The 12,136-nt window shown below is 38.9% G+C and overlaps 1 protein-coding gene across 3 annotated transcripts in view; it reads left to right on the top strand.

Moving 5' to 3' along the window:
* zfpm1 (zinc finger protein, FOG family member 1) overlaps window positions 1–12,136 on the top strand; it is an 80,601-nt gene that overhangs the window by 49,032 nt on the left and 19,433 nt on the right. The gene's annotated exons all lie outside the window — the stretch shown is intronic.

Below are 12,136 nucleotides of genomic sequence, written 5' to 3'. Positions count from 1 at the left end.
CGAAATGGCACAGGATGCTGATTGGCTGTCACACAACCAGAGGGCCTGTCCTGTCCTGTCAGTATGGGTCATACTTGAAGAAGATTGGGAAGTTTGACTTGACAAAATTATCAGTAAGTTTCCCTTTCAAGAATGAACATTCACAATGGCTACTTCTGTGATTTGAAATGGACTCAAGTTGTCTATATAAATATAAAATACAAATCTACTGAAATTAGCAAGGTACCTGTCAACAATTTCAGAACTGTTTATGAACTTATTTGATTGAAGCAATTGCCTCAAAATATCGAAAGGAAAATCTCAATGATGTAGCTGATGACAACTTCCTTCATAGTCCAAAACCTCACTCTTTAAATAGTCTTAGAAATATGGATGCAATGTGTGTTTAAGATAAATTGTGATCAATGTAAAATACTTAGAATTAGTGGTTTTGAAGATGGTCGAAAAGCTGTAGATTTTAAAATGGATTGTAAAGTTATAGTGATGTGGACAGATGGATCTGTTGATGTAACAAATATTGTTACGCCTGAGAGATTGAAGGTTTAGTAAATTCTTATAAAAAGAATAGAAAAAGGTTGACATAATTGTACAAATATTGAAAGAAAAATCAGCAACACTTTTAGGGAAAGACTCCATTTGCTATTTTTTTTTTTTTTTATAATTTCACAGTGTCATTTTTGTTTTGCAGTAAAACCATCAGTAGATTTTCACTTTGACTGTATGTAGCGATATAGAACATGGCTGAAATAAAGAAATGGGAAGTTCTAAATAAATGTTTAGGTCGGAACTTTGATCTTTATTGCTCATTGCGACATTTGTAAACTATCATTTTAGTAGTTGTTTTGACACCTGTAGTTTTGCGGGCTTTTTTATTGTTGTGGGTTTTTTTTTTAATGTTGAGTAGTTAGTGATTAGACATTGTGTTTGGTTTTAGTTTTCATTGTAAGGATGTTGATGCCCTTGTCTTTTGGTGTAAAATGTCAATGTTTGGTAAAAGAAAGATTGGCAGGAAAATACTTAGTCAAGGTTACCAACTTACCTTCATTATTATTCATTAACATCAGAATCAGTTTTATCCATGACAGTGTCAGCAGTTTGCTTAATAATTCTGTTGAACTAGAAAAAAAGGCAATGCATTACTATCATTAGTATATTTTCTTTCTTCAGTTTGAAAACATTTTTGTGAACATTGCAGGCTTTCTCTCTTTTTTTAATGAGTGGCTGCCAACATTTTAGCCTACCCGTCGTGTATGCAGGCTTTTGTTGCTCAGTGTCATAAGTAGTAAAACTTTGTTCTATGGTCATAGTTGGCCATCATAATTTTGTGATTAATAGATTATTTGATAAAATATACTTAATATTCCTTTCTTTATTTTTTTTTTTTACATGTTCTGGACATCTGGATTGATATCAGTGTTGTACTGCCCTGTGAGAACGTATGCACGAGAGGTCTGAGTGGATTTATCACACTTACTTATCGCCGATGTTCTTGTTTTCAAACTAGTTGAGACTAAAGAAAGCACAGGTGCTTGTTGCAGCCAAGCAGTAATCTACAGTCGGCACATCCAGTTGTTTGGCCCAGATGGTATTTTGGCCTTGAACAAATGTTCATAATACATAGTGGTAAATGCCTCATGAGGTGTTTGAGGATATCTTCCATGTTCCCGTGATCTTAACATCATTTTGTGACCAGAAACCCCATTTCTGATCCATTTGAATTGAGGTTAATTGTTTTCTTGATACTTAATTGCAAATAAAGTCCATACCCTTCTGAGCCACACAACCCTCAATTATTGCCATAAGATCTAGTCATCTTAAAATTGATAAGAGATTCCATTTTTTAAAGCACCTCTCCAGTCGAGTCACAGTCACTGGCTAACAAAGACACGCGTGAGGCGTTGAAGAGCGATGAGATTGTGCCGCAGTGGCATAACTACTTTGATTTTGATGTGGGGCCCCATACCTGCCATTGCCCTGTCAGTTAGTCAAATACAAATCAGCATTTAAAATTCCACATGGAATGACACACACAACCAGAGGTGCGAACAATTCAGTGATAAGGCAACATGATGTGATTTTTAAATGATATATTCTATACGTTCTTGTTTTTAAATGTACCGTAATTTTCAGACTATAAGTCGCGTTTTTTGTCATAGTTTGGGTGGGGGGGCGACTTATACTCAGGAGCGACTTATATGTGATTTTTTTCACAAATTTTCAAAATTCAAAAATCCGCAATGTAGTGAAGCCGCGATAAATGAACCGCGATGTAGCAAGGGATTACTGTCATTTGAACTGCAAGTGACGTCACCCGTGCTGCGCAGCGGGTGTTTACATAAAGGGCAAAGGATTCTATCACGGGATGACGAAAATGACGAAGGGCCCCACGTACTACCGGCATCATTAGCGGCTTTGTTTGTAAGTGACACGAAGGACGAAGAGTTTGAAGGATTTAATGATTTGGAGTGACACAGAAGGTTTGAAAAACTAATATGGCTTTTATGTACGCCCGGTCCTTCTCGACGGGAGCTCTCTTTCACCTCCGTGGATGGAAGTCGGGTCTAGTACTTTGTTAACGCTACAACATAGTTATATACTAGATCTCTGCAGCCCACGCGCGGCGTTGTTGACATAAAGAACGAGGAATTTGATCGATGGATTTAATGATTTGGAGTGACACAGATGGTTTGATAATATTGTTGTAATATGATAGTTATTTGAAATATACTTTATATATCGTTATATGGGTCTGTGGAATAATTCGAAATGCAACTTACAACGGGTCCGATGTCAGCATATGCGTCGCATACGCGGCATTGTTTACATAAAGCAAGATCGATGGATTTAATGGATTGGAGTGACTCAGATGGTTTGATAAACGTGTTATTTATGTAATACTTACTTGAATAACTCTGAATGTTACGTCAGGCCCGTTCTCAGCTCCTCGTTTGTGTATATGTCACATTAGCATACCGTATCGTTTAGCCTGTTGTTGCTGGTTCATGTCTGTTTTTGGTGTTGGATTTTGACAAATAAATTTGCCCCAAAAGTGCGACTTATACTCCGGTGCGACTTATATATGTTGTTTTTTTTTTCACTTTATTGTGCATTTTATGGCTGGTGCAATTTATACTCCGGAGCGACTTATAGTCTGAAAATTACGGTATTACTTTTGTAGGCTCTGTGCAAAAACATTCAATAGTTGCAAGGGGTGCAGGCTATACAAACGGTTGCTGCTCTATATGAATCGATCTCACTGAAGATTGGAGGGTCAGTGCCTTCAAAGAATAATTGCAATAATTATCCAAACTCTAAAATCTTCTCTTCAAAATCAAAACTTCTGAGCCACCATTAAAACACTAGAAGCTTTTGTCCACAGTATCTTTGCACTCTTTCTAGATATGGACACGGTCTGTCTTTAAGGGTCCCTCTCATGTTGTCTTCGTTTGTTCTTTCTTCCCTTTCTGGTTGCTTCTATTTAATTGTTGAACCTCTAAATGACCCTGAACATGTCGAGCGAGTCTGTCACTCTTTAACTTTTCTGTTTCCTTTCCTGACCGCTGCCGATACTGGTTTGATTGAAACATCCTTTTTCATTGAATGCCAGAAGGAGTTTTTAAAGCAGACATGAATTAATTATCAGAGTCACATAGCATACAATTAATTTTGTGGCTTTGCCTCAATCTTTTTCCCCCCTCATTCTCTCTGTGCTTGGAGAATGTCAAGTAACATTTTCTAATTAATTTATGTGATTATCAGGGATAGTTTGTAGAAGGTCGTCACTTTCAATTTGTGACAGGCTACAGCTGAACAAAAAGGGATGGCTGATGAAAATGGAGGCCAGGGTGTGATTTAACGACTGGCTGAAATCCTAAAACACACGCTTGGAGGGACTTACATTGTCTTGATCTCTCCGATTCAAAGTTTCACAGCTGATTTACTCTTCACCCAAGTAACAAGATTGACGCTACTTGAAAGATCTTATTAGCATTTCTGACCCAGTAACAATGACTGACTCATTATTAACAGGTTTGAAGAGAAAAGGTTCAAAGACGACATCACAGACTCAAAGCTAGCAACTCGGAAAAGTGGGCTGTAAAGATGGACATTCATGCCGCAAATTACGAGAATCTGTTATCAGCAAGCACGCAATTACCTTCGGGCGAGAGGTGGGGTACATTCTACCAGAAACCCTTTCACACCAATGGCCAATTTAGATTCTTCAATTAATCCAAGAAGCAGGATTTGGGGATGTGGGGCGGATACACATAGATTATTTTCTTAAAATAATATCACATACGTAAATTGAACATTTAGTCTGTTTACGAGTCTGCTATCTTCCGTGTATTTTACTTTTGTTAGGGTTAGGTGTGTGTGCATGCATGCGTGCGTGCGCTATATAATTGCCCATACTACTTACTGTTGATCAAGACAGACATTGCCGTCCTAACTAACTGGCTCGGCCGTGCAGTTAATTTATAAACTGAAAAACAATATTGTAATGTGCCCATTACCATCATGTGAAAAACCACAATAGTAAAGTTATTTTTAGCGTCCATATTTCATTAAATGATGATACTTTATATTGTAATTATTGGATTATAATTAGAGGCATAACAAGAAATCGCTTTGAACCGCCAAACCTTTTTTTATAAGACGTGGGTGCATTAAATCAAACCGTATCTAATCGTTATACTTTGGACTATATCGACGTAGATATTAAATTGTCTTTTATTAGAGCGCAATATCTTAGAAGAAAATGGAACTTTTACAGTACTAATAAATTAATTCCAGCGTACGTAAAATTATAACACAAAAATTAATTTCGTATAACCCTCTTAAACTGAGCCAAAAAGAATGTCAAAAGCAATCGTAATCCCACTGAGTTGAACCAAATCAAATCGCTCCACTTAAAAATCAAACAGTCTTTGAATCATTTCACAACCCACATATCGAAAACCGTATCAAATTGTCTTTTGTGGATTTGTGGAGTACTAATTGTAATCAATCTTTCAGTACCAGACTATTGTATGGATTGACAATCCAATTACATTTCCTGAATTTTGACCTAAATTAAGCGTGACTCTTTCCCTTCTACACCGAAGTAGCCTACTGTGGAGTGCTTACTTTTGAGTTTCTGTGATATAGTGTATGTTGAGGTTTGTATCCAATGGCACACAAGTAACAAGCTTACACATTAACAAACTATTGGTATGTGTAACAACATACTAAGATGTTCCACCACATGTTTCGTCAACAGGTTTCAGATGTGATATTGTGGTTGTTGATTATGGGATTTTCTTCCCCACGCGATCTCATGGCCCACACAACAAGGTCAAAGAATAGTTGTTGTTGTTGCTGCTGTCATACAACACCTCACCAGCAATTGATATGAACACAAATATTTTTTTCTGGTTAATGTCAGAGGCAGCAAGGTAACTTGGTCCGTCTTCACTTCCTTCCTCTTCTGAATAAAAATGCTTTTAGTTTTTTTTGCCCCTTTCATTTTATCTTTCTTTGCATATTTGTGAATTTGCATGTTTGCTTCTTGCTCTTTTCTGGTAGTGTATGTATTTTGTAGATAAAAGTTCAGCAGTGCAGTTAAGAGAAATTAGTTGGGTAAACAGTGGTAAATGTCAATGATAAAGTTCTGTTGAAGCTCATCTGATTAGCGAGGCTACGCAGGTGTCTTATCTTGACTGTGCAACAGAGGGTAAAATGGAAATGATTGCGTGGTCCTGAGCAGTAGATGCCTATCCCAGAAATGTGTATCTGCCACTGAGCTCATCCTGCTGGACTTTCTGCTGCAACGTGGAAGATCATGATGAGAGAATAATAAGGGAGAAAACGAAAAGCAATTAGACCTTTCTTGTTTTTTTTCCGGATGATGCCCTTTTAAGGAACAAAATTGCCATGAGAGTTTGAACTAATACAAACATCGGGGGTTGGATGCAATTTGAGCTGGGTGGAGGCCAAAGTTTGGAACCTTGGCTCTAGGCGTGCGGAATGTCAACCTTCTGGTAAGGAAGGAGCCTGACTTGGCATCATCATCATCATCAGTTCTCTTGCTCAGGGGCGCCACCATGCGTAGACCCAATCAGTTTAGTCAGTCTTCGCCAGTTGGTTCAGTCCAGTGCTAGGGGCTCAGCTTCAGCTAGCGACAGGCCCAGGTGATGTAGGTCCATGGTGACGGCATCGATCCATCGAGTGCGGGGGGCACCGCGGGGTCGTTTCCAGCCGGCAGTTTTTGGTTGGAAGTTGAGGATAGCATGAGTCGGATGTCTTTTGACATGGCCGTACCAGCCGCTGTGCTGCCAGGTGGGATGCGAGGGGCTGTTGGGTGCGTTCCCGCAGCAGTGTTGGGGACTTTATCTTTCCATTTTTTCCCCTCTATAGTGTGCAGTGCTCCGGTGTCAAAGCCATCGATTCTGGCAGCCAGGGTCATGTTGAGAGGCCAGGTTTCTGCTCCGTAGAGGAGGATGGACAAGACTGAGGTGTTATATAGCTTTAGTTTGGTCTCTCTTGATATGGAGTGATGTCTCCACAGTGGTTTCCAGAGTTGGCATGCTAAGTTGAAATTCTTGCCAGCTCAGTGGCCTAGTAGTAGAGTGTCCGCCCTGAGACTGGAAGGTTGTGGGTTCAAACCCCGGCCGGGTCATACCAAAGACTATAAAAATGGAACCCATTGCCTCCCTGCTTGGCACTCAGCATTTAAGGGTTGGAATTGGGGGGTTAGATCACCAAAAATGATTCCCGAGCACGGCGCCGCTGCTGCTCACTGCTCCCCTCTCCCCCAGGGGATGGATCAAAATCACATGGGGATGGGTTAAATGCAGAGGACAGAGCCCTTTGAGACTGCTTGTGATTTAGGGCTATATAAACTTGACTTGATTGATTGATTGATATACTTGGGCTCACCTTTTTATACATATTGTTAACTATATTTATCTAACTTGAGCTCCTCAGAATTGCAAGCGAACTGTCGAGTTCAGGACAAACTGACAGTAGCAGGCATAATGAAAATGTTAATGCTATTTCTTTGTCTAAATTTACCTTATTACGATATGACTACATTAATTCCTTAGTGTGAGAAAACGAGAAAGAAAGAGAGATGACGGGGTCAGGATTTTTCTGTGAAAATCCACATAGTTTAACCCAAAACTATTAGTGAGGGGTCGGAGCAGCACCTTGGTAAAGATTTCCTGTTGTACCGTGTCAAAAAATCAATAGCTCTGCCGTGATCTTCTCATTTGATATCAACAATAGTCCTCTCTAATCAATTAGCTGGAACAGAGGAAAGTATCAGTGTGGGGTTGCTCCTTTGTGAGACTCATTACTTTGTAAGCTGTCATTTAGTGTATTGTGAGATAGACTTGTAAAGCCTTCAGTGTTTTTTTGGTCATCTGCTCTTGACAGAGTGGTTGGTCAAAGCATATTGGCTAATACTCAATTAAAAAGATGAGAGTTAATGTTAGTATAAAAAACTAAATTTGTCCCAATTTACTCTTACGCTAACATGTTTGAGAAGGAAATAAAATGTTCATTTACATGCCTCTTAAGATGGAAATGGTTTTAGCCTTTGGGTAAGACTGTAGTTTCTATTTCTACAGAGTCATGGACAGTTTCCACACGTAGTAGTAGATAACTGCAACTGGTAGCTAAATTGCATTCCATTTGCAAGTTGCTTTTTTTTCTTCTTCAAGAAATCCAGTCGTTAATTTTACTTTTCTTGAAATAATTCACTTATAGTATACAAGTGCCTAAATCTTTTGGATCAAATTTGATAACGTCTCGTTGCTGACATACTGTACTTATAGTAGTTTGCTTGGAAACACCGATAATAAGTTATTAAAAATTTACTGGGGTTCTTGTAAAATTTTTCGAAAGATGATGATAATTATAATCAGTTTAACGATTGAGTCAGATAAATTGTCAGACGCTGGTGTCATACGAAATACATGATACCTGCATTTGTCTGCCAACACCTAGATCAAATACACCAAAATTGCGCTAGACTGCCTGCACCTCAAATTAGACCTGTTTTTTGTGAATCTGAAATGTAATCTACTTTTTTCAACCAAATCTGCCAATGCTCTGGTTGGCAAGGCAAAAACGCCCAGTCAGGCGTAACGCTGCAAACACTTCAAACTAAATCGAAAATGACGATTCGCTCGCTTTTACGCCAAGTTCAGACTTTCTGTCACCAAATTATCAGGTGCGTTGGGGAAGGCTGTTTTGTGTTCTGGCACACCCAAATGAGAGCAACAGCTCCAAACAGCCTGACTCGGCTTGTGCTGGCAGAAAAAAAAGGTATGCCCCTTTTTACACCAAGCACACGGGTGCTAGTCTAGCAAAACGGGGCATATAAAGTTCATGCAGCATCTTTGTTCAGAATTTTTTCGAGGAACTTCTTTGACACAAAGTGATTCTAGTTCACTGGCCAGACTTCCATGCAGTCCATGCAGCCATGCAAGGTTCTGTTCCCACTCAATGATGCTATAAATGCGTGTGTGAATAGCCCAACTTTTGATTCTGTGGAGTCATCCTATCCAGCAGTGTAGAAGTTGTTGGATAGGTAATATCCTTACATTTTTAAAATTTTATTTGATAAATTCGCACTGAAAATTCCTATTTGGAGTTTTAAAATATTTAAGTCACAGTAAGAGAAGTTACTATCATGATTAAAAACAATTCCAATGTATGTTTTGGAACTAGCCGTTCATGAATCTTTCAAACATACAGTAAATCCGTAAGTCATCATCATCTCCTGACAAAGATGGAATGGTTAACGTTATAGCAACAAAAATGATGCAAAGCAAAGGTGCTGCTCAGGACGGCCACTCAAGATCCCATCATCCAGGATTTCCTTCACACAATGGTAATGTCCCCAGCTCTTTCCAACCCCCAAATCATAGTTAATCGCGTCATTTGTTTAAATTAATAGCAGACTGATTGTTTTATTGTGTTGGCTCAGCGCAGACCTGGGTGCTACAGTGGCTGCTGGAACATTCATATTGATAACGCCGTGTGTGTGTGTGCGTACGTGTGTGTGTGCGCTTGTGTATGCAAGAGTGTTTTTTACATTGTAGTAGAGCTGTTTTATATTGATAACAAGCCCATGCTGTCTTGTGTGTCTGTTCTTTTTTTTTTTGAATGGGTCATCAAGTAATGACAGAGAAATAGTGTGTCAGCTGTGCGCGTGCACACACACACTCACAGTTTGTGTACAGTTTATGGGGATAGTATCATCCCGTGCAGTGAGGGTAGCATGCAGTCATATTGATAAGGACTGTCAGGTTATTGCTCAGGTCTATGGTGAGCAAGGGGGGTAATTAAAAGGGATTAAGATTTTTGCAGGCCTCATGGTATCCCAGCAAACACAGTAAACCTGTTGGGATTAGCGAAACGTAGTCATTAGTGGAGGTGTTCAAACCATCCGAAAAGAGTCTTTTATTAAACGGACCTCCTTGACAGGGACATAATCTACATTTGATTATGCTGCTTTAATTAACCTACTTGGTTCCATCATTTGCATTTATTTATTCACTATGTACATTGCCTTGTGGTTTAATCAGCTGAACAATGATAACTGTGATTCTTAATATGAAATACAGAAAAGGTTTTTTCTAATTATTCTGCAGGATTGTAGCCTATTGGGGGCTTTGTTGGCATTGGCTTAGATAGAATCTCCTGGTCATATTCGCCATCAAATCTTCAACATTTCTATTTTTGTCCTTAGAATTGTCTGCATCGAATTTCTAATCTTGATTTTTTTGAAGTAACAGAGGTGGGGACTTCAATTCATATATTTACTAAAATGTGCAAAAATAGAAGAACACATTTAGTGAAGAAATGATTTCAAGTTATTGTTTCTTTTCATCCTCTGATTGGTTAGTTATGTCTGACCTTTAAACTAAGGACATGGTTGGTTGAACAGAGCGCCTCTTTGTGGAGCACAAATTTCTTGGAGAACCAAATTTAGTATTTCAACTTATATTGATACGAAGAGTCTCGTATCATCTGGAGAAAATGTATCAATACTGTGTATCATAAAAACGCAATACTGCCCTACAGCTCTTACTGGATATTTGATTTTATCGAGCCTTGTTAAACTATTAGTAAATATTATCTGAACTCACCGACCATTTAACTCAACATATTCTACCTTTAAACATCAAATAGAACCAGTTGACTTCAAGTTTGTTAATTTTAAAACAATTTTCCCATTAGAAATAATATTAAGGTCATTATTTTATTTTGTATTATTTTGTTAAAGCTCTTTAAATTGTGCAGGTATTAATTGTTAACATTTCAGTACAAAGGGATGCTAGCCAACTTTGATGACACGTGACATGCATTTATGATGTTTGCATGCCAATAGTGTCACTTTGTTTTATTTTTTTGATATTGCTGGAATTAATAAGTTGTTTGTGTGTCTATAGAAATCATTTAAACACTTCTTAACATGTGCGGTTGCTTCGTCAGTATGAGGCGTCAACACATTTGGTTGTGAAATTCATTTTTTCATTTGACAAGCTTGTTTGGTCATGTTCATATTAGTCATTCCATTATGCTTTCAGCTAAATTATGTTTTGAACCAAATAAATGGTAAAATATGAAACAAAATGTTGACATCACTCTTGATGTCGCACAAAATTTAACCTTTTTAGGTATGCATTCCAAGAAGTTTTTGGTTGTATTGCAAAATATCACATTTTTGGGGGCCTTTACCTTCAAGGTTCCACTTGTCTGATCACGATATGTAATTGTTGAAATCATAGCCATTTTGAATGAGAGTCATTGACTTGTAGCTTTACTCAACTTTTTCACACTGAACCCCTGTTCAAGGGAAAACAAATGTATATTGGTCTTTTACATATTCCCAAACAGCTATTGGCTAGTTTGATGAATCTGTGGATATGCATGGAAGCACAGGAAGCTGTGTTTACACACACTATGAAAGTAAGGTGATCGTGTGTATTCAGCCGTAATAACTGACAAGCTGACGCTCTTGTCAGGCTTGTTTATAAATTGATATCTGTGTTGGCTCACTGTGCTCAAATTTTAGCCCAATATCACAATAAGGGTCAATGGAGCTGGTCAGCTTGATAAGACTCCTGTGTGGTGAGGATCAGCCAATAACACAAAAACAGGCTGGGCACTGATGGACTGCTGTGATAAGGAGGGTCACAGTGGCCAAATAGACCGTCCACGGGAATATGAGCGCCTGGATGGACATTGGACTCAAGACGGTGATGTGAGCAGGTTAGGCTAACTATAGGAGTCCTTTTGGGTTGGCTCTTGACATGGAACGGATATGTGATGTTTATGTCACTCAATTTTTTTTTTTTTGGCGTCTTTAGGGCATACTAAAAAATACACTGCCGACAAAAATCTAAGTACAGAAGGTTCATGTTGTCATATGCAGCAGGGTGACAGAATAAAAAGTAGAACAGCTTATTGTACTGACCATGACTGGTACATTGGGTGAGAGGGCACATGGAGACAGCTTTACATTTTCAGGCGCTTGATTTTCATAATCCATACAATTGTCAGTATGCAGTTTTTATTGTCAATTAAAGAGAAAGTGTTATCTTTCAGCGTATTTAACCACTGCTGCACGTAATTAGCTGAGCTTTTCATACATTATAACATAATTTTCCTTCTCAAACCATGCTTATGGAACTCCTCATAAATCTGCCCCCTCCCTTCCCTGCACCAACGCTCCCCCCCCTCCCCCCACCAACTGTGGGAAAGACATTTTATCAGCGTCTGTCCGTTGTTCTCTGGTGGGGATAGATACAGAGAAGATAGATGAGTGTTTTGACATGGAGAGTGTTAGACAAACACTCTTATCGGGCCCAACACTTTAGACCGACCCCCTGAAACAGTCTCCTGAACCATGGATGAAAAAAGACAGAATAAGAAGAGGAAGGTGAGGCTGAATTTGGATGTTTTTTCCATCAGAGAAATGTGAAATGACCATTAGGAGAGAGATTTTCAACTGAAGGGACCCTCCGACTCAGCTGTTCACAAATCTTCAGATCTGCTGGAACTTCTCGAAAGTACAGACCACTCCCACAGCCCACTATCTGTCTGGGATGCGCTGTGCTCCGACCGCAGCTGTCACTGCCAT

This window comes from Syngnathus leptorhynchus, chromosome 6 (genome assembly GCF_054491065.1).
Source record: "Syngnathus leptorhynchus isolate UIUO chromosome 6, UIUO_Slep, whole genome shotgun sequence".
In the NCBI taxonomy this organism is placed as follows: domain Eukaryota; kingdom Metazoa; phylum Chordata; class Actinopteri; order Syngnathiformes; family Syngnathidae; genus Syngnathus; species Syngnathus leptorhynchus.
This window is presented reverse-complemented; position numbering and strand designations above follow the sequence as displayed.